A 22,267-nucleotide genomic window follows, 5' to 3' on the forward strand; every position below is an offset into this window, starting at 1 on the left:
GGGTTTGGCCTGTTTGTCCAATAAGCTAAGTCAAGCAACTCAACAGACCACAATCCAATTCCCAGTTAAAAATAAGTTTTTGAATATATACTTTTGGTGGAGAGAAGGGAGAATTTTAATCACCCATTACATTTTTTAAAGTTAATTAAAATGTTTTCAGCATGTTATTTACCATGCAGAATGCTTAGTGCACCAGGGAAGCAAACCAGAGAAGCTGTCGCACAACTTCCATTCACTTCAGCAGCATTCTTTGAGAATAATGCCCAGCAGATTGCTCCCTTGACTCTAGTTAGTTACACATTGATGAAGAAAGCCCTTATACATTAAAACTGGTGCTGAGATTCCAGTCAACAAGGGCTAATACCTTCACCATTGGGGACACAGGTGGTGCTGTAGTCTAAACAACTGAGCCTCTTGGCTTTGCCGATCAGAAGGTCGGCGGTTTTGAATCTGCACGACGGGGTGAGCTCCTGTTGCTCTGTCCCAGCTTCTCCCAACTCTAGCAGTTTGAAAGCATACCAGTGCAAGTAGATAAATACAGTAGGTACCACTGCGGTGGGAAGGTAAATGGCATTTCTGTGTGCTCTGGCTTCCATCATGGTGTTCCGTTGCACCAGAAGCAGTTTAGTCATGCTGGTCACATGACCTGGAAAGCTGTTTGCAGAACAAATGCCTGCTCCCTTGGCCTGAAAGTGAGATGAGTGCCCGCAACCCATTGTCACCTTTGACTGGACTTAACCATCCCGGAGGTCCTTTACCCTTTTTTTTTACCATTTTTGTCTTGATGCACTGCCCATCTTGCTGCCCAAAAGTTACCTTTTGAGGCTGGTGGAGGTGGACTTGAGGTGGTGTTGGGATAACACCGGGGATTCTAGTTCTGGGACTTTTCCAATATCCATGCCAAAGTGATCTTGACTGAGGACTTCAGAACTTCCATGGCAATGGACGGACCACGTTCCAAAACCCCACCGCCAGTGGCCAACAACTGAAAGCTGTGGGAATTGTGATGGGTCAGGGGTGGGACTTCATCAGAATCTTGTGTTTTTCAGAAGTCAGTTCTACACTCAATTGTGGTATTACACATCAACAATACTGAAGTGAATGGAGAGCCAAAACACTATTGTCCCCATAATTCCACTCACACCACTATCCTTTCATGATGGAGCATAGGATTCCACCCACACAGGATTCAATCATAGGTTTACCACCCATTCCATAAGACCCTGGCAAGGAACCCTCAGCTCGGATATCAAGGCTTGGACATGGGGCCACATCTATCCATCCCTATTGTACAGAAATTGAAGCACACAATTCAAGACTGGTGATGGAAAACTGGAGAAAGGCTTCATTGAACAAACAGCAACTACAAGAAAACACACACCAATGGGTCTATGGCGAGTACTCCAAATCCTCACACTTTCTTTTAAGGCTTCTCTGACAGACTTGTTGAGATTTATATCTGACTGATGTCATCCAAGTCAGAAAGTCACAGGCCTTTAAGATGAAATATGACTGAATAGATGGCAGAAGGATATAAATCCACATTCATCTACCACATGGGATAGGTCTCTATTATTCCCTGTTAATATGGGAGGAAGTGTGATTGTCAGATACTTAATTTCCCTTGGTTGGCTGATTTTCCCTTGGTTAGCCAGTGGCTTCGGGGTGGAGTTGGGACATAACCCCCATTGCCAGGGTCCAGCCCCAAGACCAGACATTTCCCCCAGTTGTGAACTAAGAAGGAAAAGTATGTGCTTTATTTATTCAAGTGCCCCTCCTACTATATCGGAACTTTCTATGCTATCTCCATCTAGCTTACATAGCTTCATATTTTCTAGGTATGCCGGTCAGAGCATGGCATCACACACAAGTTGCTTGTTTAAACAAGGAAGTAATTTCGGGCAGGATATTAACTGAGGGCTTTTTCTCAGTTTGCAGAACACAGCCAGTGATCCTACATCACCTCGTGCTTATTTCACTGGCTCTTTAGATATTTTGCTGCACACATTTTATAGAATATAGTGGATCTCACTGTGAATGTCAATTAAAACTGCAGCAAGTGGTCCTGGCAATTTTCTTCAGCCACCAGTATGGAGGTCCAGATAAGGTCTGCCTACCTGCCTCTCTCACACACAGAGAGGGAGGGAGGGAGGGAGGGAACTGGGCTGCTGCTTATAATTTCTTCACTCCATCCCTATACTTTATAATCCATTGGAAAAGTCTCCTGTTCTCTCTCATTGATACCTCAGCCTGATCTACATATGTAGCAGAATGAGGTGTAACGTGGTAGATAGATGATAGATAGATAGATAGATAGATAGATAGATGGTATATTTTCAGATTGCAGGTGACATATCTCGTGTGTGTGTGTGTGTGTGTGTGTGTAGATGATAGATGATAGATAGATAGATAGATGATAGATAGATAATGATGATGATGATGATGATGAAGATAGATAGATAGATAGATGATAGATAGATAGATAGATAGATAGATAGATATAGATTATCCAGTCAACGACTGAACACTTGCACCACTGACGGAGATCACATTGGTCTCTTACACCAATACTGTCTCCCAGAACTTCAACCCTTCCTCCATGATTGCCATGATTTTGTTTGCTTAGCAAAACTGATTCAGTATCTGACATTGGAATCCCTTTCCAGGTTCTTTTTCTTGCTCATATATGTTCTTTTAAACTACTGGGATGCACTTTCATTTGTGGTTTTGGTTTGGATTTATCCAGAGCACCCTGTTTCATTAAGACAATAAATAAATTGTTTTATATCTCCTGGTATTCTGTGCCTCCCCCCCCCCCCCAGTAAATGTGTCAGAAGCTAAACTTTAAGGATTAATGGAACCATTTCAGCAGGCAACAGCTTTGACAGTTGTTTAGTTTGGATTGATCATATTGGAAGTGCAACAATGAGAATCCTTCAGTTCGTGATTTAAGGGTTAATTAAGTTATCAGCAAATCACTGAACCAACGGGGGTGGGTTATGATGTTGCTTAGGAACCAGGCAGAGCAGCATGATGTTTGCAGAGGTAGCATGATTGGCTGTGTAGTTCTTATAAAGTTTTTCTTCTGTATATTTGGATTAATTTCTCCCTGATGCGTACAAGGCCTGAAGTAAAAAATGATAAAACATCTCTGTTCCTTTCTCCTTGGATTGTACACTGTTTTTGTTTAATTCCCTCAGTAAAGAGTTATCAGGCTTTCTTAACCCTCTGGATTCTATTGAAGTAACTTTGCCAACAGCCCCAAACTGGAAAAGTGACTTCTTAACTTTCATTGGGTTACAGAGCTTCACAAGGAAGGGGAGACTGTGCTGATGTTCACTTCCTTTTAATATAGACAAGGAAACTAACATGTTTTATAAATCCTTTCCCGTTGCTGAATACAGCTGCAGGTACGACTATGAGACTGTCTTGGTTAGTCCTGATAAGATGAACATGGTTTATGAGAGGTTCTACTTACAGTGGAGGGCTCAGCAACCCAGAGAGACAGTTAACTTTTCTGCAAGGAGCTGAGCACCAAATGTGCTGATAAAAAGAATAATTTAGAGTTAGACTGGTTCCTGGCATTATAGACTAAGAAGTGAGCATCTGCAGGTGATAGAAAGCCAGCAGGCTATCAGTTGGTAGCAGCTGCGGCAGCCATTTGGGGGGGATGCAGTTTTCCTGTAAAAATGGTGCACGAGACTGGCCCAGAGGTCCAGACATTTTAGAACACTGAAGCAAATATCATTTTTATTCAGAATGCTCTGAATATTTAAAGGTCCACAGCATTCCAGGAATTCACCAAGCTACAGCAGCCCTGTTCAGAAAATGTTCAGGAAATGCTATTCTATTTTGTTTGTGCGTTGCAAATCTAATAATTTGTGAGGCAGTTATTAATTTCTAAATAGACATTGGAGTCAGTTTTTCAAGACTTCCAAAATCCACCTGCTCTGTGTAAAAAAGGTAAATGGCTCTCAATAGTCTTTGGGGGGCACCTTTGGTTGGGTAAGGCAATTTTGTGCAAAAATGAAACATGATGTCCGTATGCAGTGTGTGATGCCATCCTCTGACCAGCATACCCAGGAAATATGAAACTATTTAAGCTAGATGGGAGATAGCATAGAAAGGTTCGATATAGTAGCAGGGGCACTTGAATAAATAAAGCATGGAGTAACTGCCAGAATGGCCATATTGAAGAAGATATTGACTGTTTTTCACTCCATACCTGTATATGGCATGAAAGCTTATACATTTACACTGAAGTAAGTCCCATTTTGTTCAACAGAGTGTTAGTGTGCATGGGATTTCAGTCTTTAAAAGAAGTTAATTGGTAAGACAGTACCTCATTGCCTATCCTGCATGAAGCCTTGTAGATTTTGTTTTTAGGCATTATGCTTAATCGTTCAATATAGGGGAAGGTCTAGAAGTTACTAGCTGTCAGCAGCTGGAATGAGGAGGAATGGTGGGAGCTGCCGCCCTTCTCCTGAACCTTCCCAAGGGCAGGAGGACAGTATTGATTTAGAGCAGTGGTTTGCAGAGGGGCATAGTCCAGAGGGGGAAAGTTGGGAAATACTGGGTGAGGAACAGCTAGAAGAGGAAACCCCAGTAGACAGACAGCTGGCAGATTCAGTGTCCTTGGACAGCATTCCTGACCCCCCCTTCGCCTAAGACTAGACAGGCTTTGACAGTGATAGAACAGAGAGCGCAGCGGCAACAAGCTCAGATTACCTGACATAGGAGTGATGTAGATTAATGGGGATGGAGGGGGTGAGCCTGTACTGGGAACAATGCCATTTCTAGAGAGATATGCATTCCTTTGTCTCTTGCTGTGATTATTAAAGATACTAAGTGGTAAGAATGCTCCTTTCGTTTGATCTGCTTATTTACTGCCACCGGGGGAGGGACCCAATTCCTTGAAGCTTGACACTAGCAGAGCATTTTCTGTTGAATGCACAAGGCCCCAGGATCAATGCCTGGCATAGGACTGAGAAGGTCCCCTGCCTGAAACCTTGGACAGCCATTGCCAGGCAGTGTTGACAATACTGAGCAGTTTGTTACATTACTATGATGTAGATTTCAGAGAAGAGGCTGGACATGCTTTGCGTGCAAAGGTCCTAGGTTCGATCCTCAGCATCTCCAGGCATGCCTGGAAAAAAACATTTCTGCCTGAGACCCTGGGAAGCTGCTGCCAGTCTGTGTAGACAATACTGCTCTAGATGGAGTAATGGTCGGGCTCAGAGTAAGACAGCTTCCAATATTCTCCACACACCTCCTCTTGCTAACAAAGTAGAAAGGAAGCAAAAAGGGATGAAGAAACATGGCGGCAATGACCCTAGTCATCCAGAGAAATGGGGAAACAGATGAAGAGACCTTTAAAGGTTTAATGAAGTTGGAGAAAAATATTTTCTCCCAACACTAGATGACCTTTTCCCAAATGACAGGAGCCAAAGTATTCTTCAAATTAAATGCATTGAGTGCTGCTTGGTAAATCCCTTTAGCAGGCTGGGGTGCCAAACTGACTGCATTTATCACACCAGTTGGGAGATTTGGGTTTTAACATCTGACATTTTTCAGACGGAAATGACAGTGTTCCTCAGAAATATGAAAGGAGTTGTTGTCTTGATGAGTGGCGTCTTAGTATATGGCATGCCAATCAATGAGCATAACAGAATACTTTCCACTGTCCTAAACATGATCGATAACTTGAGCCTTAAACTAAACAAGAAAAAGTGTGCTTTCCACCAAAATGAAATGACGTTCTTGGGCAGTGATTGCAGAAGATGCTAAAAGGCTGAGCACTGCAGAGCCAGTTCAACAACTAAGCAGACTGAGGTGGCTGCTTCAGGTGGCAGAAGCTCCAAGGCAGCAGCCCCACAGGTACTCCACCTGCCCCGCCACCTCTGCTGCAGAAGTGGCACCAGTATTGGCTGAAATCCCATGAGATCTTGTGGAATGTGCAAGATCTTGTGAGATTTCACTCGAAATGGACACCAATGCTGGCGCTGCTTATCCACCAGCAGTGGAGGCAGTGGCAGCAGGGCAGGGCAAGGGGACACTTCCCATTCCCCCTCAAGCAGCAAAAAAGGATGCGCCACTCCTGACGTATTGAAAATGTACTAAATACTAAGACAGCTGAAACACTTGCTGTGAATAGGGGAGAGTGGATTTCCCCCTCATTCCGTTCCTTTACTGTTGGCATGGTACATTCATAAAGTTGGAGAGGACCTTGTAGACCAGGTGGTCCAGGTTTGGGAAGCTTTTGGCCTTCCTACATGTTGCTGAACTACAACCCCCTCCACCATTACAAAGGATGACCAGTGGCCAGGAATTGTAGTTCAACAACATCTGGAGGGCCAAAGTTTCCCCACATCTGTTCTAGTTCAACCTTCTGATTTATGTAGGAAATGTAGAGCTGGATTAAGTGTTCCAAACAGATGGTTGCCCAGAAACAGCCCACAGCCTCTCTGGGCAACAGGTTCCGCTGCTGAATTGCTCTTACCATCAAGAACATCACCTCACATCTCAGATACATTAAATCTATTCCTGCCATCCAATGCAGCAGAGAACAAGTCTTTATCCTCTTCCACTTGACAGTCCTCTAGGTGTCTGAAAAGTGCTAGCAAGTCTCTCCCTCCCCCACCAGTCTTCTCTAAACTAAACATACACAGTTGCTTCAGCCTTTCCTCATAGGACTTGTTTTCCACCCTCCAGTAATCTTTGTTGACCTCCCATAGGCCCGTCCTAATTTGTCTATATCCTTTCAGAGGTTTCAGAGGCATTCAGTTACTTCAGTTGGTTTTTTCCCTCCCCCCCCCTTCCAGTGTTATCAGTATGTATGTGCAAAACAGTCCTCTTGATGTTCATTTTTCCTGCGGTGATTTACTTCCTGTGCACATTGACTTTTGCATATTAGTAAAACACTACACAAAAAAGGCATCCTGATTCAATCTGATGTGCCATCAAGTCACTATTTTGCAGGGGTGAAGAAGCTTTTACAACCTTCCATAGATGGCTGGAAAAGACCCTGGTGCTGGGAAAGATTGAGGGCACAAGGAGAAGGGGGACGACAGAGGACGAGGTGGTTGGACAGTGTTCTCGAAGCTACCAACATGAGTCTGACCAAACTGCAGGAGGCAGTGGCAGACAGGATTGCCTGGTCCATGGGGTCATAAAGAGTTGGACACGACTAAACGATTAAACAACAACAACAAATAGATGGCAATCTTCCAGAGGCCACATACCAGGTGGGTAGGTGCATGGAATAAGAGATGTGACTATTACTTTTACAGTAGGATACATCCCAGCCATGCAATACTCAACTGTTTCTACATACACAGCCATAACGGCAAACTTCTCCAGGCTTTATCCAGACAAACAAGAGCCAATCTTTTAGTATGGCAACAACCATGCTTTCGAACTCCCTGCCTATTGACATAAGCAGGTACACTCCCTATATTGTTTTAGATGCCTGCTAAAACTGAGCAAATCTACCCAGGCATATGATTTCATAATCTACCAGTATGTTTGTTGTGAGCATTTTACTTTCTTATCTCTCTTTTATCAATAATAATCTTACGCCTACTTTTTGTGCTTTAGTCTTAGGTTTCCATTCTATATACCACTTAGGTAAAGGTAAAGGGACCCCTGACCATTAGGTCCAGTCGTGTCCGACTCTGGGGTTGCGGCGCTCATCTCGCGTTACTGGCCGAGGGAGCCGGCGTACAGCTTCCGGGTCATGTGGCCAGCATGACTAAGCCACTTCTGGTGAACCAGAGCAGCGCACGGAAATGCCGTTTACCTTCCTGCTGGACCTTCTACTTGCACTTTGACGTGCTTTCGAACTGCTAGTTGGGCAGGAGCTGGGACTGAGCAACAGGAGCTCACCCCGTCACAGGGATTCAAACCACCAACCTTCTGATCAGCAACCCCTAGGCTCAGTGGTTTAACCCACAGCACCACTCGCGTCCCTATATACCACTTAGAGAGTTTATAAATCCATCATGAATAAAGGAAGGCTCATAGTTCAAGGACACATTCCAGTACTTAAGGAGGACTGGGGCCACTGAAAGGCGTAGCATAAGGAGAGGCGGTCTTGCCTTGAAGGAGGCCTTCACATAGGAAGCAGAATTGTGATGCAACCACATCGTGATTGGGAGGTGTTTTTTTTTTGGGGGGGGGGGTTACGGGACAATGTTTTATCAATATGAACATGTGCATTGGTTATATAGAGGGGGAAATAATGACCTGAAGAACTTAACTGGGAAAGAATTGGAACGATGGAGAATTCCACATGCTTTTGTCCCACTTTGAAAATAAGACTAGGCAACTCAGAACTCCAAAACAGGTGGAGGAAGTCAGTTGAGGAGAATTTCAGAAGCATCCTTATCTGGGAGTGGTGAATTGTCTCAGACAGTACTTACAAGAACTCTCAACGCAGTGGCTAAATCCCATTACTGAAGCCTAACAAACCCAACGAAGCAGAAGTATGTGTTCCATGGAGTGTGGTAAATGCCAAAGCACTTCTCCATGTGAAGCAGAAGTACCCATTACCGCAAGGGCAGCAGTCCTTGGCAGCCTTCTAATATAAGCTTAGACTTCAGGCTAGTCCCATGTTCTTCTGCTCTACATTTCTGGAAGTCTACTGTCACAACTAGTCATATAATCTTTAGGAAATCACCTCATTTAGAGCTGGAGAGAGTAAGGCAAGTAAGCGGAATTTAGCAAAAGCTTCTCTTTGTATGTGGGCCCTTTCTAATTTTAACAGCAATGGAAAGATGCTTGTATTGATAACTGGAGTCCCAATTATTTAGCCACTAACTTTCTCTTTTATAAGGTAATAAATCTCATTAAATGCCACTTAAGGAATCAATTGATTCATTAACTTGTAATAAACGCTTTTAAAATGCAAATTAACTGCTAATTTGAAACACCTATTTGAAGTGCTGCCAATATACATTGATATGTCCCTGTGGTATTAAAAAAAACAAAAACCCTCTACTTTTGGGCTCATGAAATAGCCGTGATAGTGATGCAAACTGTCTCCTTTGTTTCTGAAGTTAAAACATTTCTGAACACATGTTCTGCAAAATGTCTGACACTGTGAGAAGACAGTGGACATCAGGAAGTAGCTGCCTTTATTCTCAACTAATGGAAAACTTGAAGAAACTTTGTTTGAACTGTAAGATAAATGGGAACACATGTTATAAACATTCATACTCTGCCAGAAGAAGTGGAAGCAGAAGCAGGGCTTTTTATGGTGGTACTCCTTGGTATGAAATACTGTCACTTCTTTTTAAATTGTCCATGGCAGCCATTTTGTGTTGGCACCCGTGGCACGTTTCTTAATATATGGGTACCAGCACCGCACCTTTTTTTTTGACAAAAAGCACAGGTAATAATAACTAAGAATATTTTAAAAACTTCTCAGCATCAGATGTTGAATTACATTTCAATAAATTTATATTTTCCTTCTAAGTTAACATTCACTTATTTAAGCCATTTGTGAGGTGTGGCACTGTGGCAGGCTCTTCTTAGAATAAGAAAAGATGACTAATTTAACTTCTAGATAAATTTTGTGCCAATACTATAGCTCAGGATGTCTAGGTTTATCTACCACTATATTTTGAACCACAATGCTCCAATGATTTGGGTTCGTGTTTTTTTTTGTTTTTTGTTTTTTTTTAAAAAAAAGCTGCTAAGGTTTCAAAGCAACCCCTAATTAAAATTTAATGATTAAATAAGTTTTACGAATTCAGAGAAGTGCGTGTCACAGTGTCTGTTATAGTGTGAAAAATGTTTTGGTCTGTGAAACAAAGACTGGATATTCTGGAAGGACAGAAAAGAGCAATCCAATTATTGTGAGGAAAGGCTAAAGTGTTTTAGTTCAGAAGGCAAAAGAGGGACAAGATAGAGGTTTATAAGGTTATGTATAGTACTTTAACATTAGTACTTGGGGGGTCAGCCAATGATGTTTATGAGCAGTAAACTCAGAATTGGCAAATGGAAGAATTGTTTAATACCACACATGCTTATATTATAGAATTTGGTGCCACAGTTTGTGATGATGGCAAGTAGCCATCTGCACAAAAGAATGAGGCAAAATGATGGGGTGGGGTCTTGTGGGGTCCCTCACACAGACAAAAGGCTCTTTATAGTCAGTTTCTGGTTGGGAGATGCTGGTAAGCAACTGTGTGACAATGCCGTTGCCTTCAAACTTCGATTGTGGGCTTCTGAGAAGCATGTGACTAGCCACTCTTGGAAATGGAATTTTTTTTTTACTCTTTGATTTGGTCTGATGTAACATGTTCTTCTGATATTAACTGAAATCCAGCTAAGTTTTATTCAGAATAGAGTTAGCATCATGCCTCCTCCTTCAGAGGAGGACCTGGTCCTCCGAATGCAAACATTATGGGGGAACAGGTAGTGTCAAGGAACAGCAAGGCAGATCGGGGGTTATGGCATCCTCCACTTCCTCTTCAAGACTCAGGGGGCCCTGATTCAGAATTAGAGGTGGAGGCTGAGCTGCCCCCAAGCCTAAGAAAGTGCTGGCTCCTAAAACTGCAGACAAAGTCTGATGCTAGAGAGTACACCTGAAGATCAAAGCCACATTGGGAGAAATGGGCTACTCATGAGGAAACTACTCACCGAGTAGACCAAACATCTCAGGCAATGCAGATGACCTGCAGTTGTGCTGAGGATAGGGCCATGTAGGCTCAAAGCTAAAAATCTTCAGTTCTTGGCAGACTGCTAGAACTACATTGTTGCACTTAGTTCCTTGTCTTAGGAACTGTTGTTTCCTGGATGTCTGTTTTGACTTTGGACTGCTCTTGCACCTTGTCTCCTTTGTTGCCCTAGAATTTGAACTTGCATAGTTCCTAGAACCTTCCTTTTGTTTTGCCCTTGACATTTGACTTAGGACTGCTTGCTTTGCTGCCACCTGAAGCAGGGCAGTTAGTCATGAACATTAATTGTAATGGATCTACTCTGGGTAGGTACAGGCCTGAGAATATATCCTTCTTCACCTACTCTGGCCTCTCTTTCACATTCATACATATGTACACGTGCACGCACGCACACACACACACACACACACACACACACATTTTTGTAGGTGTCTAGTACAGCCTTTACTTAATGGTTGAGCTAGTTCCAGCTTTCAGTCATAATTATTGAAAACTGGTCTGTTTTGGAGGTCACAGAACCTGTGAGTTTGTCCTTTTATCTGCCTGAGTCACTGATTGCTCTCACCATTTTGCCTTGGCATAGCAAAACCCAGTTGAATTGTTGATGTGACATTGCATCGGATGTGGCATTCCCTGATTGAAATGCTGGGTTCCTCAGACCCACCAATTAATCACTTGCTGAGCTAGAGGGCAGAAGGAGACAGTGGATAGTCAACAGTGATGTTCCCTGAATTTTTGTTTGTTTATCACAAGCATCAAAGCTCAGAGTTACCTGTTAAAGAATGTGAAGCCCATCTGGTTGACGTGATCATGTTGAGTAGGTTGATTTACGTGACAGGAGCTGCCTTAGTAAAAGCAAGATCTGAATATCTTCCAGGGCGCATCCTGTTCAATATTATTACTCTCCTACAGCTTGAGAGGCAGGTGCAAAGTTTCACAATCTAATGCTGCGGCAGATAGATGCTGGCACACTCCCAGTTCACGAATTATGTGAATTAGTTTGGATAGTTTTAGCACATCTGGAACATTTAGAATTTACTCAGGAAGTTCCACTTAATCCCCAGTTTGTGTTACTGCATTAATTAGCTCTGCTTAACTGCCTTCAAATTAGAGTCAAGTGCTATCACTGTTTAAAGGTCACTGGGGTAATAAAAAATTGGTTATATCCAAGTATACAGAATGGAATTTCTTTTCCTTGCTGATGCAAGGTTGCCCTTGCACCAAGCAGCAACACTTGTCTGTGAAATAACATACCTAAGAATTGTTTTTTAGAAACAAAATTTATATGCTGCTTGGTTGTAGTAAAACCTCTAAGCAGTTTAGAAGGAATATTAAAAGTATCAATCAACACTTTAGAAGATTAAAATATATTTTAAAATAATTACAATCAAAAGGGATTAAAACATGCTAGCGTCTACATGTAAGGAAGGATAGGCTTGCCTAAACAAAAAAAAGTTTTAAGCAGGTGTTGAAAAAGCACCTGCCTGACACCAATAGCAGAGATTTCCAAAGTGCAGGTGCTACCATACAAAATGATTGATTTCTTACAACTGCAGATCATGTGGCATCTGCAACAGTGCTAGTTTCTCAGACTGAAGTGGGCAAGTGGGCATATATGAGGAAATGCAATCCTGCAAATAAACTGGTCACAAACAATTAAGCGATTTATATACTGTTAGCAAACAGCCTCGGTCCAGTATACCTGAAGGAGCATCTCCACCCCCCATTATTCTGCACGGACACTGAGGTCCAGTGCCGAGGGCCTTCTGGTGGTTTCCTCGCTGTGAGAAGCCAAGTTACAGGGAACCAGGCAGAGAGCCTTATCAGTATTGGCATCCGCCCTGTGGAACGCCCTCCCACCAGATGTCAAAGAGAAAAACAACTACCAGACTTTAGAAGACATCTTAAGGCAGCCCTGTTTAGAGAAACTTTTAATGTTTAATAGACTATTGTATTTAAGTATTCTGTTGGAAGCCGCAGATGGGCGGGGTATAAATAATAAATTATTATTGTTATTATTATCTTGAACTTAGCACGGTAGCAAATGAAAAGACAGTGTAGATCTCTGAGCAGAGTTGTTATATGCAATGCTGCAGCATTCTGCACTAACTGCCGCTTCCTGATCAGCTTCTGATCACACACAAGGGCAGCCGATCTTGAAGTGCCTGCACTACAGTGATGAACCTCTCCCAGTCCAGGAACTGTCAAAGCTGTTGCATTAGCTGCAGCTGGTCAAAGGTGCTTCTAGCCACTGAAGGCTCGCCCACACTTCTGTTTGTCCCGTGCCAATAAAGCACTGGTCCAAGCAGTATTCCCCTTCCCTCGCTCCTTTCCCAGGAAAAAACTTGTTCTTTTTGCTAAATTGGAGTAAATGTCAATCTAGAGGAAACCCGAATTACTGTTTGCTTCAACTGAGCACTAAAGAGCAGTTTCCCCTGGGGGAAAGCAGTGGGGCAAGAGAAAGTGTGCGTCAGCTCTGGTGCTACCTGGGTCTCCAGTGACAAAAGCTGGATCCTGAGGAGCTCCCAGACTGTGAACCTGCTTGTTCAAGGGGAGTGCAACCCCATCCAGGGCAGGCAATGACCAATTTTTTGGACACGGGAATCTCTCAACCACAGCCTTCCATCTTGGCAGGATTCAAGTTCAGTTTATTTTCCCTCATCCTTCCCATCACTGCATCCAGGCACTGATCCAGGACCTGCACAGCCCCTCCTGATTCAGATGTTTTGGAGAAATAGAACAGAGTGTCATCAGCATATTGATGACACTTTGTCCCCAAACTCCTAATGACTGGTTCCGGCAGCTGCATATAGCTATTACACAGCAACGGGGATACAATACCGACCTGCAGCACCTCATAGTTTAATCACCAGCAGACTAAAAAAAACCTTCTTCCAATACTGCTCTTTGGACTCAGTTCCATAGGTGGGACTGGAGATGTGCTTAGAAACTGGGCTTTTGGTGTTACATCTCCAGCCCTCTAGAATGAGTGACTAATTGAAAATAGGCAAGCACCTAGCATTTTTATATTTATGTGGCAAGTCTTAAACATTTTTGTTTAAGAAGAGTTTCCTTGAAGTATGGCCAAGTGATTTTCTGGAATTGTAATTATGCAATAATAGAAATGGGTTGATGTTTTTAAGTTCACTTAGTTTGTAATCTTTTTTTTATTTTGTATCTTATATGATTATGTTATTAAAAGCATTGCTGCGTATGGATAAGTGCATGCTAGGAATGTTATTAGACAGAGTATCAGTTCAGTTTCTCATCTGTGGTTTTCCTCAACTTGAATTATTTCACTTATGTCATATAATCAATTCCTAGTGTGTAGATCAAAGAGGTGATATTCTATCCTGGACAGCCTACCTGGAACAAAACAACCTAGAAGATGATAGATGGCTTCTGAAACTTCTAAGTGTGAAGCCTGGATTTTATAGTGAAGTCAGGGGAGGAGGCATTCAGTTAACCCTTTAAAGCTACATTTTCCACAAATGGCTAATGAACATATTTATTGGCTTTGCACAGAAGTGTTAACTTCATTTTTACTATGGGGATGTTAGTGTTAATCTCTGTTGCAGGACTAAAGAGGGAGCTATTGACTAAGCATGTTATGGTAACATTATAATCAACAAAGGCTTCCCTTCTTGATTACCACTAAGCAATCACATAAGTATCTGATGACAAGTCACCAACTTGGACAGCTTTAAAAGACTATTAGACAAATTCCTGGAGGAGAGGGCTACCGAAGGCTACTAGCCATGATGGTCATGTTCTGCCTCCACAGTGGGAGGCAGCAATACTTCTGAATGTTGTTGTTGTTCAGTCGTGTCCAACTCTTAGTGACCCCATGGACCAGAGCACGCCAGGCGCGCCTATCTTTCACTGCCTCCCACAGTTTGGCCAAACTCATGCTAGTCACTTCGAGAACACTGTCCAACCATCTCATCCTCTGTCGCCTCCTTCTCCTTGTGCCCTCCTTCTTTCCCAACATCAGGGTCTTTAATACGTCTGAATACCAGTGCTCAAATCCTGCTTGCAGGCTTCTGGTTGGCAATTGTGAGAACAGGATGCTGAACTTAAACTCCCATTTGCAACAACTCTACCTGTGGGGGGGGGGGGAGTTGAGGGTTTTCTGTTTTTGGTGTGTGTGTACTTGGGTGGAACTTCTGAAATTTTGTCTCCAATAGGTCAACATGCCCCTGGAAGCCCCCTTGGTTTCAAAAGCAACTACAAACCCAATATTCCTTTGTTCATGGTAAATCAATTACTATTATAAGTGTTGTTTTACTCTCTACCTGCTGTATTTTAAATATACTTTCAACTGCGGTTTGGTATTGCAAAACATGTTGTGTAGATGATACATTGTAGAGCTTCTGCGGTTTCTGCTTTGAACGGAGCAAACTGCTGTTAAAAATTTCAGTGTTCTTAATTTCACCATGCAGCAGATAATTTCAGCAAATTAACTGAATATTGAGAAAACCCACACTGAAATACCAGCAATCACGAAGTACGGATCCCACTGGTGTTGAAATGTTTTCAATGGCTCTTAGTCTGTTTCTGAGCATAATTTTGCATGATGATGATAACACAAAAGTCTCATCTTATGTTCTTAAAGTGTTTATCTGTTGTTGTTTTTTAAAATTTCCTGAATACTACACTGATGAAAACTCAGACAGGCCTCTCATAAGACCCCAATGGTTTGTTTGCTTTTAAAGGTGCCAGGGAACAGTGCCACCCCCATAGGGTATAGCTAAGAAAAGCTCCCAGACCTTGTGAGCAAGGAAGCTGTGACATCCCTAAGCTTCTTTGAACCAACTTGGGCATCTCACCAATTCAACTGAGCTTTATACTCCCAGTTTTCATCATCTCTGTGAGGCTTCTCCCTACCCAACTCATGCTACCGTAGACAGACGTGGGCTGGCCCTTCTACTAGTCGCATTATGCTAGGAGTATACAGAACACTGAATAAAGGAATTCTGCCTGTGCTTCAGATGTCAGGCAAAGGTCCTTAAAAAGCATCTGGGTGAGGAGAGGCTTTGCATTACATTTGTTTCTGCTTTCCGAGGAGTGACGCAATGTCAAACTCTTTTTAAAAATTCATTATAGAGAAGGCACAATATCAAAAGCTGACAATCATTTTAGGCAAAGCTTTCCAGCTTCAAATTGCGGTGTCGGTAATCTTGAGGTTTAAGCAAATGTATACAAGGTCATGATTCTTCCACTGACAACCCTGTCCATCTCTACCTATGCCTCCAGGGAGTGGTGTTTTGTGGCAGATCAGTTATACCAAATGGCTAACATGACAAGCTGCTACCACAAAAAGCACCGAGAGTCTTTTCTGAGTTTCTAACACATTCCTCATTTCCTGGTGTGAAGCATTCCATTCCCCCCCCCAAAAAAGTCACTTGTTTCTATTGCCACCATCACATCTCCCTATGGCAAGGGCTTAGTCTGAAGCCAGAAAAAGCTTCTAGAGGCATGCTCAAAGACTACCACCTACCACTAGAGATTATTGCGTTGTGTCCAACAAAATGATTGACTGTGTGGAATGACTTTCGTAAGTGCAACAGAATTTCCACCACCACCCCTTTCTTTCTCCCTGTGGTCCCCGAATCTGCTTGGAGTGTTTCCCTAAACTTCTGGAGCAGATTTGGGTATGGTGCATAGCACACACTGCGGTGGGAAAGTTGCATAGCACTGGCAGAACTCGTGGAGTAATTTAGTGGGATACAATCCTGCTGTTGGCATCTGTCTGTCTTAAGAGATAATGGAGTGCACCTCCAGGGGTGAAGTCAAACCGCTGCATTGGCAGCACCAAAGTGACCTCCCTGGGGCACAAGCCTGAGCAGTGTGTATGGAGGTCCTCAGTTGTTATTATTATTAAATTACATCTGCTCCCTCCCCCCCCCCCGGTAGTTCCATAGCACAAAACACTTTTGACACTTTGCTATATTACAAAAGTTATTTGCAATACAGAATGGAGATGTTCGAGAAACATACCTTTAAAGCATTCAAGTTGGCATGAGGATCTAGTCGTCCAGTTCTTTGGATCCTGGCCCTAGATTTTTATCAGCCTATAAACACTTACAACTGGGCTGCACTCTGCGATTCCTAATTCATGCACACATTTGCAGCGCTTTGGCTTGTACATTTGCAGGGCTAAACACATTCCGGGATAATAGTTTCAGTTTAGATAATAGTGGCGGTGTGAAATGCGGCTTCCTTCAGCCCATAAAGCACACCGTATGCTGTGCCATGCTTCCTCAAGCCCAGAGGGCTATGAATAGACAAAATAAAGAGCAGCCTTCATTATCCAGGAGTGCAGCAGGATGAGCTGGAAGAAGTAGCACACCAGGGCTTCACTGAGAGCGCAAAAGCCACAATAATGGAGCTTTGCTTAAACAGTAAGTGGCACTTCGCTCTCTCTCTCTCTCTCCCCCATACTTCTCTCCTTTGCACTAAAGTATTTATTAATTAAATGTTTTCGTTCCAGCCTTTGAAAAAGAAGCATAGCTTGGTTAATTAACTAAGAATAAAAAGGACACAAACCAGGAAAAAATAAACTTAGAAATGATGGTGTTAAGAGGTACCGTATATAAATTAAATCAAATAACAAAAATAAAGTAACAGTGTGATCCTAAGTATGCCGACTTGGAAGTATATGTTGCTTTGCATTCGGTGGGGTGTTTTCCCATGCAAATATGCACAGGATTGCAGCCTAACGGCGTAATCCTACACATATCTGCTCAGTTCCACTGAATCAAAGAGGGTGAAAAAAATGCAGCTTAAATCCCATAGATCTCAACCCCAAAGGCTCTGTGAAATTAGCAGTGCCTAAATGTCAACGGGATGGATAGTGGCAGGATGAATCTCAATCAGTAGGAAGTTCTGTAATCCTGGTGCAGTGGCCTAGAATATATTGCAACATGCAGTTGGGGGCCCATTTCTTAACCTTTTGCTATATATCTGCAGGGTGGTAATGCTCCTGTTGCGACCCACCTTGGGTCAGGCTGTGACCCACTAATGGCTCCCAAACCACCACCTGAAGACCAGTCTGCTAAACAATACCGAACAATTTTATTATTACGCCACTCCTATAAACATCTGTACACATAAACACAGCATAAGGATTTTGGAGAGCTCTGCTTGATCCAGCACTGGCCAACGATGTATACAGGAAGCCTACAAGCAAGTATTTGATTAAAAATTATCAACTTAGAACTACATTGAAATACACCAAGCCACAGGGGTATGCTAATAAAAGAAATTCATTCATTCCTTTATAGACTGGAAGATTAAAAGATCTACAAATAATATTAAGGAAACTAATATTAGGATAAAGAGATTTAATGGATTATCTCTACAGCATCACTGAAGTTGTCCCCCAGGAGACTAATAATGCTTAGTTTACAAAACAAAATCCCCACCAGCTTCTAAACCTGACAGATCGATGAGAAGAAACTCCCACCCTTTATTTATTCCTCTTCTTTCATTGCTCCTCATGTCTCAGTCTGTTTAAAGACAGAAGTATATGCACAACAGACAGGGACTTGGCATGGGATACTAATGGAATGGAAGCGTCAGAGATGCAGAGAATTTTAATTGGCCAGAGTTTGCCATTCTCTCTCGCCCTGGCCCAGTGATATTTTGTGGATGCATAGAGTCTTCTTCAGAGGAGATGTGTGTTCATTAATTTGTTCTTTTGGGGATATGATTTCCACTGAAGTTAATATGAACCCTTGTACATGACTCCCTTGGGTTTTAAAATACTATGGTTTCAAATAAACAAAAAAGAGGTGCTTGAGAGTTGCTCTGAGCATGTTTGGTGGCTTTTCTGACCAAGTACACATAGTACAGAAAATTCAAAGAAAGAACAATTAAGTTTGTTGAAAAATTGAGTTTATTCAGTCAGAGGAGCAGGAGACTGTTAATCTGCAGGTTGTGGGTTTGAGCCCCACACTGGGCAAGAGATTCCTGCATTGCAGAGAAGAAGAAGAAGAGGAAGAGGAGGAGGAGGAGGAGGAGGAGGAGGAGGAGGAGGAGTTTGGATTTGATATCCCGCTTTATTACTAGCCGAAGGAGTCTCAAAGCGGCTAACATTCTCCTTTCCCTTCCTCCCCCACAACAAACACTCTGTGAGGTGAGTGAGGCTGAGAGACTTCAGAGAAGTGTGACTATCCCAAGGTCACCCAGCAGCTGCATGTGGAGGAGCGGAGACGCGAACCCAGTTCACCAGATTACGAGTCTACCACTCTTAACCACTACACCACAGTGGCTTGGACTAGAGGTTTGGACTAGATTACCCTTGGAGGTTTGGACTAGATTACCCTTGTGATCCCTTCCAACTCTACAATTCTAAGATTCTATGTAAGGCCAGGAGAATATTCAGTCATATGCATTGCTTTCTCTTATATAAGTTTTGGTTCTATATACTGTTGAATATTGAGTGTTTTTGCAATTAAAAAAACAAACACCCTAGGTAGATGTGATGAATTATTTGTATTTTTTGCATCCCTTCCTTGCTCACAATGTATGTGTATGTTCTAACTTCATAACAAAAAAGTTTGTAATTGTTTTGTTCAGAATACAATTTTGCCTAGTTCATCAAGTGATACCAAATGAATATTATTTTCATCTAACACTCTTCCATCTAACACTCATGGAGAATGTTTTCAGCTGAAATCTATTGATAGTCTTGGACACCAACTACTTCTTAAACAGACTATGCACCCCAAGCGGGATTTTTAAGGCTCCAGGTCCTTTGGGTAACTCCAGTAACATTCCTGAGCTTTGGTCTTTGCCCACTATTACTTATATTGTTATAAATAAACTCCTAAGAAAATAAAACCACAACGGAGGCATCTTGCCTATCAATGTGAGTATTCAGCTTTTATAATAAAAAAGAAACTGGAGAACATTGAGCAAAATACATGTAGCTTGAAAAAGCAAGCACTCCCATATGGTATGGGCAATAAGGTCACAGATCAAAGTAATGAAAGAAGAATGGATGTTGAGTAAAAGCACATCACTAATAAGAATTCATTGACACCAAGTGCACCTATGGAGAGAGACCAAACCACTCAGATATCATTAGAAAGTAGGGAAAGTGCTATTCATCTCAAGCAAGAGGTGATGCACTGCAGCTGAATTGGTAGCATAAAACAATGGAGCTAGCCAAGGTAAGAAGATTAGTGAATTATAAAGCTACATCTCTATGTTTGGTAGATCTGACTAGCTGTGATGCAGGATCTAATTTCTCCCTCTTATCTGCAGCCCAGTGCACATATTAAGCTGGCTCCTTTCTTGCCCTGCCTGTGTAATTCTGAATGAGAAAGAGCCTGTGAATTCAGTTGGTTGTACTAAATGTGACGGCAAGCACTGCAGAAAAATAAACCTCCAGTTACAGATAGCATAGTAGATGTAGGATTAAAATTGGTGGAGTGTCATGAAGATATACCCTAAGTGCATTGGTATGATCAGGAAGTGTGAATGACAGGACAGGCTTTGAACACAATCTGAGATGTGGTTGGAAATTAGCACACATTTTAATACAATGACACACTTCAGCAAAGCCCTGCTGTGCTTTATCTTGGACAAAATTGTACCCAAGGTACAGAAGTTCCTGCTGGAACTTACCAAAAGTATAGTTATTCACTCTATGCTCTTGATGAGATAATAGTGAAGAAAAATGGGAAATTGTGTGTAGATGCCACACAGTGCAAAGTACCATGAAAATGGAATAAAGTGGCTAAAAACTCTGTACAGATCTGTGGATCTGTTGAAGTGAATGAGGACCATAATTGTTTCCATTAAGAATAGTAACTACTGGCTCTTTTAGACGAGTGCACATTATAAAATGATACCATGCTGGTAGTGAAGTACAGAAGAATGCAAAGTAGATGAAATGGTAGCTTAACTTCGTAAATAGCCTGTTGATGTCAATGCTTAGTGCTTTGTAAAAAAATATCTGTTATCAGCTCTGCAACTTCTGCAAAATATGCTGCTGAAGAGTGTTTCTTAAAAGCAGCACCTGAAGAGTGTTTCTTAAAAGCAGCACCTCATTGCTTACCGGAGCCGAGAGATTTGAAGAGGAGATCTGGGATCTGATGGTGTCATTGACCCCAAAGCTTACCAGCTCAGGGCTGGTGATACTTAAAGGTACACATTTAAAATGTGTAGGCAGTGAAAAGCAAAGACCAGGAACAATACTGACCTGATGACAGAGTAGGGATGACCTTCCAAGGATCCTGACAGGGATGGTGGACAAAGCAGCATTTCCCAACCTTTGGTCTCCAGCTGTTTTCAGACTACAATTCCCAACTTGCTAGCTAGGAATGATGGGAGTTGTAGTCCAAAAAACAGCTGGAGACCCAAGGCTGGGAAACACTGGTTTAGGCCATATATAGTAGCAAATGTGTTCTTACTGAGGGAATGGATTTGGCCTCAGTGCTGGCCAGCTTTCTAAATAAAGTTGATCAAAGCACCCGAAAGTTGTTTTTTTTTTTTTTTAAGGTAAGTGCAGATTAAAAATAATCTAATATTAAAATAAAAAGGGATCCAAATTACAGTGGTACCTCTGGTTATGTACTTAATTCATTCCGGAGGTCCGTTCTTAACCTGAAAGCACCACTTTAGCTAATGGGACCTCCTGCTGCTGCTGCACCGCCAGAGCACGATTTCTGTTCTTATACTGAAGCAAAGTTCTTAGCCTGAAGCGTTATTTCTGGGTTAGCGAGTCTGTAACCTGAAGCGTATGTAACCTGAAGTGTATGTAACCCGAGGTACCACTGTATACTGGAAAGATAGTTTGTTGGTCTTTTAAGTCAACAGAAGAACTCATTGTTCAAGGTTCGGCCTCTTCAGTGTTAGCCTCAGTCAGGGCCCGTGCGCCCATTAAGGCGAACTAGGCAATTGCCTAGGGCGCCAAAGTGGAGGGGCCGCTGGCCAGGCTTGGGCAGGGGGGGTGGGCTAGCAGCAGCTTCTCCGCTGTAGTGGAGAGGTGCTGCTTGCCCCCTACAATACCCCCGGCTCCCGCTAAAGCAGGCTTTGGCGGGGGGTGGGGGGTGGGACAGGCGAGCAGCAGCTTCTCCACTACAGCAGAGAAACTGCTGCTTGCCTCTCCAACCCCCCCACTAAAGCAGGCTTTGGCGGGGGTGGGGGTGGGGGTGGGGGGCGCCAGAAGGTGGTCTAGCCTAGGGCGCAAGAAACCCTAGCACCAGTCCTGGCCTCAGTGCTATCTCCCCCTCTACACATTAGCATTCAGTTCAGTTCAGTTTCCTCTTCTACAACAAAGCTTTGCAAGGCACAGCAAAAACAAAACACCAATATATGTTGCCATCTCCCGCTCCTTTATTAATTCACCTTGAATACAACAGTGATTATCATTTACAATTTTAACAACTGCTGTTACTGTTTTGTCTGATTGTTCCTGGAGAATGGGAAGCCAGGAGCCAAGAGGTCATATTAGCACTATTTGGACATCCATCTCTCATGTGATTAGGGTCATGGGAGGGTGAAATTAGGGCTGGACCCTCCCTCATTGCAGCATCACCAGCAACCTGGCCTCACTGCCATTCATAAATATT

The sequence above is a fragment of the Lacerta agilis genome, chromosome 2 (assembly GCF_009819535.1).
Source record: "Lacerta agilis isolate rLacAgi1 chromosome 2, rLacAgi1.pri, whole genome shotgun sequence".
Taxonomy (NCBI): Eukaryota; Metazoa; Chordata; class Lepidosauria; order Squamata; family Lacertidae; genus Lacerta; species Lacerta agilis.